The following is an 8,132-nucleotide window of genomic DNA, read 5'->3' as shown; positions in this document are numbered from 1 at the left end:
TACAGGAAACGTCTGATGCTGAGGACAGAGATGACTAATGTGTGAAATTCACAACATCCCTGCTCAGACCTGATGTTGACATTTTGAAATACATGACTTGGATAAGTCTGAATTAATTACAAGAAGGAGAATTGCTGTGTCAACGAAACTAAAAATTTGCTCAGTTACCTTGATGTCTGATGTCTGATGTCTGAAGCTTTAAAAAAAATTGCTTTCGTTTTGAAATATTAAAAATAAAAAATTCAAAATGGCGTCATTCAGACTGATAAATCGAAAATGTTCAAAACTTCTCAATCAAATAGCACCATAATATATTTACGATCTCTTTTATGAGAGGCACTTACATGGCCGCAATTTTAAACTCAGTACCTTACAACGGTCCAGCTGAAATAAATCTGTTATTTCCGTTTTTTTGCTAGTAGTTTGACGTTTAGTTTAACATCAAGGTTTTTTTTAGCATAAAAAAAAAAAAGAAAAACGAAAGAACAAAAATAAAAATAAAATTGGTTTGGTTGTTTTAAAAAATATATATATACATTGATAATAGTACATTACATGATTGGAAACTTAAATTTCTCCATATTTCTGTTCTTTCGTACTTTTGAAATAGCCTCTAGAAATCTTTGAATTCGTTTTTACATTTACTTGTATATATATTATTATCAATTCTTTAAAAAATGAATAATAAGTATGATAGTATATTTAAATATGTGATGGAAAAGACTGAAGTGCAATATAAGTTATATAATTCTTAGTAGTTGAAATAATAAAGGCGATTAATGTAATTAATTCATGAACTAGTCTACATGTTAATAAATGAAAAACATATGACTGTGCAATTCCTTAAGCATCTTACATGTTATACTTTGGTATTCATTCTACTAATCCATGAGGTGTAGCTATTTGATGATGAACATATCAAGATTAAAAAGAAAATTGCAGCAAAATTATCCATCTATATGTGAAATATAGTATTACCTTAATATCCATCCTACTAGTCCGGTCCTCTTTCAAAATGTTCAGCTGTATGGTAAATATATCAAGATTTTATAAATACAATATTCATTTGATAATATAAAACAATTGTTCATATATTCTACAAAAAAGGTCATTTTTTCAGCAAATGTTGATGATAACACATTATTTTGTTGAAATACATTAACGCGACTCCTCTAACACATTCCAAAATTACAGGAGTTAATTTTAAATTTTATTGTTCTGGCATTTTTTATTCTTTCTTTCAAGTGTAAGAACTTGCTACAGTACAGAAATTGTATTAATTTTAGAAAGAAATTAGAAAAGAAAGCCCACACTATTTGGTCGTATTTCTTACAAAACCGATATAAGTTTTCAAACATTTAAAAAAAGGCTATGTAAAATAAAAAAATATATATTATGTAAATTGTTGTAATTAAAAACGAATAATATACAATTTCATTAAAATGGTCATATATTTTGTATCTCAAATCTTATTCGTTTTAGGAACTTTTGATAAATGAAAGATTGTTTTCAGAGCGTTTCAGTTTGTTTTCGACTTATGCTTTTAAAATCCCTTTCTTAACTTTTTAAGTTTAATAATGAAATGTAATAAAAGTAATAAAAATCTAACGGACATATAACGTTTACTCAAATTGTAATGGATTGAAATATATATAAAAACAATGTTCAGCAAATTTGATTCTTTTTTTCATACCTTACGATCCATGTTGAATCCTTCTGACACTTCTCTCCATTGATAAACGATTATGGAACTGTAGATATTTCAAGCAATCATTTATCAACAAAACAAATTTCGTTTACTGAGCAAATAATACTTCTCTAAACATTCCACAAAATGCATTCTTTGAAAAACTTCCTAAATTATGTTTCAACTTGTTTTGGTGGCTTCTTCACTTCAACTGGTTACCAATCAATAATTGAAACATTTAACAAACTGTTAATTTGTAGGTTTTTATTACAAACTTTGTTATGAAAATTTAAAACAAAAATCAATTGCTAAATGTTGTATGTATATTTTAAACTTTCCATATAATAGGTTACATTGTATGTAGAATTAACCAATGCAACCATTTATCAGTTCCTGAAACTTCTGGTAAAGATACGTCATTCTGACATTAATTTTTACCGCCATTTCAATAAGAAATTCTATTTTCACAGATCTTGCATGGACGATAAGTTATACAGACAAGGGTTTTCAAAGTACGGATCCATTTGTGCAACTGCTTAAAAATTTTCCTTATATTATGTTCCATGCTAGTACAGGTACATTTGTTTGATTTGACAGTTGTTTTATTATTTTAAGTTTTCAAAACCTTACTTTTCAATGTTTTGTCAAATGATTACAACAATGAATATCATTTATTTCCGATATTTTAGAGTCTATGTATATATATATATAACCTTGTCTCGATCGTTGAAACATTTGTAGTATTATATGGAGTTGTTAAAAAGATTAAAAACTCGTTAAATACAAAACTGTAAACAAGTTATCGAAAACCCTCCACGTGAAAATCAATCATTTCAATTGTTTTATTGTAAATATTGCTATCATTTTAAATTGAAATAAAACAATTTAGGGTGTGTGACACTTTAATCTCTTTCATAGTATGGGTGAGCAGCTATGATATCCATTATTTTCATTTTTTTTAGAAAAAAAAACAATAAAAGTATAGGCAGGAGATGTACAAATTTAAATCAAGTTGGTTTTCTTTTTGAAGGCACAACACAACAGCAGTCTATCACTCTTTTAAAATAGCATAAATCAATGAAATTTTAAGTTCAGCTTCTCTTCATACAAAAACCAACACCAGTCAATGCATCATTCGAGCAGTGTGTTTTGATCTATCTGAACTACTAGTATTTGCAAAATTAGGAGGGCTTTCGTCGTAAGGGATCTATGATGGAAAAGATTTTCAAAAGAGGTCAATAACAAAATTATACAATAGAAAACATACCTTATAGAAATTGTTTTTTCCAAGAATTCCAAAATCTAGTCAAGTTGGTCATTTCCGTAATTGAGTTGATTGCCATATTCTTTCTCTCATTATATGTTTTAAAAAACCTCTGAAGTTTGGTTAGTGAAACAACTTTACGCAGAGCCAAATCTCGCGTTTACAAGTGTTAAATGAAATATCATGAGCTAACAAGTGCAGTAATAGCAACGCATGGGTTGTTTGCAAGAAACCACATTTTTTTCACCCAAAGGGTATCCAACTCAAAAAGGAAACAGTCTTACGCAAAAAGCGAGAAACTAAAGAAAAAATACTCCGCCGCGAATCCCTCAAATGCAAAACACTCTTATGTAAAGGTTTTGTCACAAACTGACCATTCTTCTGGTCTTTTCAAATAGACCTCGACTTTGGATTTCAATCAGCATGAATTTGAAACCAGAAACTCCAAAGTAAAATTCCTTTGTTTATTAAACTTTTAATGATATCCAGCTATTACAGAACAAAACAGTGAAACCTACCAGGAAACCCAAAGATTTGTTGATTTTAGGTTGCGTTACGTTTAGCGGTAAAATTGATTAAAAGGCACCATCATCTTAAACACACAAAAAATACCACACACACCAAAAACAAGACATCACCACGTTCTCAGTCTACTTAAACACGAAGTGTAGTCTTTGTTTCAGATTTTCTTTAGGGCAGTTCAAGTCAAAAGTATTTAATTGTGTAGACGATCTGAATTCTACTTTTAAAACATCTTTAACTGCAATTCCGATGAATATCCATTATAAACTTTTATAACACTTGCCAGATTCCGCTCTTGGTACTCGTTAAGATCTCATGAATAACATTTGCGAATCTACTGGTGACTTTAAAATTTTCTCGAGACTTTCCACTGTGGTTCCAACTGAGTTTTACCCATCGGTGGCCTTCGGCTGTTGTCTGCTCTATGGTCGGGCTGTTATCGTTATGACAGATTCCTTATTTCTATTCTCAAATTTACTATTAAGTGCTAATTCCATCAAGGTATCCATCCGAAAGGTCTTTGACAAAACATGAAAATATATTATTGTATTTCAAATGGTCTCTCAAACAGACGTTTTAATGTAATAATTAGTTCGATCATGTCTGATCTCTTTATGGTTAGAGGATGTGGTGTCCCTCATTCTCAAGGGAGTAAGCTATCTGTTACTTTATTTAGTTTAAACATCAAGACTTGATTGAAGGTTGTTTAGACATCGAAGATTTTCTTGTATGTTATACCTACTTGGCCTTGGTAAATGATAATGGGCAACTGATAATTCTTAAAAAGTTTAATACTAATTTTTGCAACAAAAGAAAATTGTATCTTGACCCTTTACTTTAGTCATACGAAAACCAGAGAACAATGGTTGATGAAACAAAATCTTTACATTTTTGTACAAATTCTATTATTTATCCGTTTCGAAATGTCCAAAAACTTTAAATATTTTAAAGGTTTTGACTAGCATTAACTGTGGTACAAATCGTAACATCTATACTATTAAACGAGAAGACCTCATTTTGTGTGTCGCTTCTCTTCCTTCCACAATAAATTTATCATCATGCCTCTGTGTTCTTTAGGTAACATGCATAATCGCATTTGTCATCCATTCTATTATTATTCAGATTGAGTTTTTTTGGGAGAAAAACGACAAAAATAGGTGTCCGGATATTGTTTACGTTATCAGACTAAATTTTAGTCATAGATAAGACTTCCGGTTTTTAAACATGCACATGCACAACCAATCGTATGATAGATTACAAAAATGAAAAATAAATAAGCCAATCAGAGCGTTCTCCATATCATGGTTTTTAGATCGCAAGAATCACAACTATTATACCTCCTTAGAGACAATTATGTTTTCGCGTTTATCCACCTGTATACTACGATTATACTACTATAATATACAGACTCTCTGTATTCTGTCTACTTTTTTTCTGAAATATTTACTATCTAAGGGGTCATACCAGATATATATATATTGAAATTTCGCGGGTGTGTTCTAGTTTTATTAAATTTATAAAGATCTATTTTAAATATTATATTATAACAAGACATTCTTTTTCTTTTTTTCTTTTTGAAAACAGACACAGATTCTTACAATTTACTTTAACTTTAGTTTAAAGCAAAAATACTTAATAAGAAATTGTAAAAGTCATCAAACAGATTACATGATAATAATTTAAAATCATTTTAAACTAATGCAACAAATTTATATAGCAGGTGAAATGTTGAGCTAGCTATCAAACTAGGTTTAATCCAGCTTTTTATACATAAAAAATGCCTGTACCAAGTCATATTATTATTTTGTTGGTTGTTTATTTGTTTTATTTTAACTTTCTTTTAACAAATATCTGAAAATAAACATGTGTACAATAACTATAGTTTTAATCAGAAAATATTTTAAAACTTATTGAATCAATCATGTTCATTGATTCATAACGTTTAGTTTTCAACATTATATGTTGTAGGTCACGTTAAACTATTAATTTTTCAGTACTCTCATATTACGTGCATTATAATAGAATGATAAGTAGACCAGAACTTAAAATTTAAAAGGAATGAACAATGCACGTTATGTTTCATGATCGTATATCCATAACCATACGTTATCATTGTGATATTTTATAAATTATCAAATATGAAGCAGCATACCATATTGATTAAATACGTGAAGCTCTTATACATTTGGGATGGTACCAAAAGCTTCCCTTATTATTCTTTCATATAAAATTATAAGTTTTTCGTAGACAAATTTCTCATTGGTCTGTAAGGGTCTATTTCTGCATTCATTTGATTATTGTGATACATTGAATCAGAAAACTGATTATGTTTAGTTTTGCTCTCATAACAATTGTTGGAATTTGAAAGACTTTTTCTATATTTTATTGAATCAATGCATTAGCTTCGTACAAATGCACATGCAAGTTCTAATAGTTTCTTCAAAGTAAATGATTACAACATGCTGCCATCAGCCTTTGGTTGAAATGTTTATCATCGTATGCGTTTAATATATTACACGCAACAAATGTAAACGTTATTAGCAAAAATATTCCAACATAACGAAACATATTCGATTAGCATAATGTATAAGCATGGCATAACAGAAATTAAATATAAATGGTTGACTGACAGTTCTACAATCATTCCGATGCCAACTGGTCTAAAATGTACGTGAAGGGCAATATCCGAGATGATAGCCATTACATGTAGTTTGCACTGTTATAATTAGATATTATAACAGACAATTAGATATTATAACAGACAATTAGATATTATAACAGACATTAATGTTCGTGGTGTGCATCTGTTGAAGTCAAGTTGGCACATTAAATGAAACGAAAATATAACAGCAGGGAAAAAATGTTCATCAAAGTATGATTTAAATTCTTTTTTTTACTTCACGTTCTCTTGAAATAAAGATGAATCGTTATATTTGTACAGTAATTATAGTTTCCAATAGTAAAACTTGTAATAAAATCAAATCAATAATTTTGATAGATTGTTTCGTTCAGTTTTAAACTTAATATGTTAAAAGTTATATAAAACCATTTTTTCAGGATTTTAAACAATGTTTTCTCTCAAATTACAAACATTTATCAGATAATAGAATGAAGTAAGAAACCGGACAATGAATTTAAAAACAAAAGAGTTAAAACGCGTTACTATTTGTGATGATATATCCTTAATACAACGTTATTATTTAGATATTTTCTAAACTATATATTGATAAAACGCAGAAAACCATATCAATATTATGATCATCATACGGTTTTTTATCCCATGCAATTACTCTGTCTGCAGTCAATTAGTTAACTCATTACAATTGTCTTAATCCTGGTTTTGTTTTGTTTATCATGACAGTTATGCTTTCTTAAAGTTCTGGTCTAATAGTTAAGAGGTAAAACAAATATAAAGATAGGTTTGATATAAAACAAATTGAACTTTTTACAACATGTTATGCACAAAACAAAGATGTAATCTTGATAATAGTGATGTCTTTTGTAGAAAAAAGGATAATGTATGATTGCTTCTATTGTATTCATTTGCCGCATGTTTTGACAGCTTTGGAGTAAAATTATTGTAGGGACACGTGAGTTTCTGTTTAAGAGATTACACTGACCGCTAGATTGGTTCTTTTTGCCGCTATATTGCAGTCAGAATTGAGGTTTACCCTAATTTAATAGTATTCTTAAAAAATATCCCGTTTTTAGTTTTCAATAGACGACTTTTAAATTATTGCATATGACTGTACATTTCCTATGTCACAGAGCGCACAGGGTACAGACCGATTGTGCAGACGTCATTTACGTCTCCTGACCTCGGCTTAACCGGTATCACTCATCTTAAAAACAGCTGGAGGGGGTCAATATCTTGAAATATGAAATATCGTCGTTTTGAAAGTAAATTCTGTTTGCTTAGTTTTGCTCTCAATACAATTGTTATGAGTGGCTTTCATGTTATAAAATACACCCCAAGGGTGACTGGGGTATAGAAATATGGTCACTTGGTCTTCTCCCGACCGGCAGTAAAACGCTTGCTGAAGTGGGGCGTCCGTTTGGCTGTGCGGGATGTATCAAGTTCGCAGTCACGTCCGTCAGATTGGGGACGTTAAATCCGATGCCTCGTGTAAAGAGAGTGCCACGCTCTTTGCACGTTAAGAACCCTTGCAACAACTCTTTGAGGGGTCCGTAGGTGGCCTGTTGTAAGGCAAAATTTCTGTCCTTATCCAATATACCCTCATTTTCCAGTGGCAGTCCAAATGTCCCCGACCATCATCCTAGATGGCCTCTATTACAACAACCTACCTATTGTATTTATTGTGAACTTGTTCTCGTCCTGAATATGCATGAAATATTTGCCACTGGACGTTAAGCAACCAACAATCAATCAATCATGTTATAAAATAACACATGTTAAACGAATTGCATCAAATGTAAATGGTATAAGCCAAACCATACCAATACAGTGATTACTATTCGATTGGCTTTAGTAATTGGCGTACAAAACAGGATTTTAATGCAAAGATTTCAAAAGAAACAGTGCCTAACAATTAATCATATTCATTCTCAACAGGGATAATATTAGTCGTTTTTCCGCAAACATTGTTTGAATAGATTGAAACTGAGAGTATAAATAACTTAATTTAAAAAAAATATATT

The sequence above is a fragment of the Mytilus edulis genome, chromosome 11 (genome assembly GCF_963676685.1).
Source record: "Mytilus edulis chromosome 11, xbMytEdul2.2, whole genome shotgun sequence".
NCBI classification, from domain to species: domain Eukaryota; kingdom Metazoa; phylum Mollusca; class Bivalvia; order Mytilida; family Mytilidae; genus Mytilus; species Mytilus edulis.
This window is presented reverse-complemented; position numbering follows the sequence as displayed.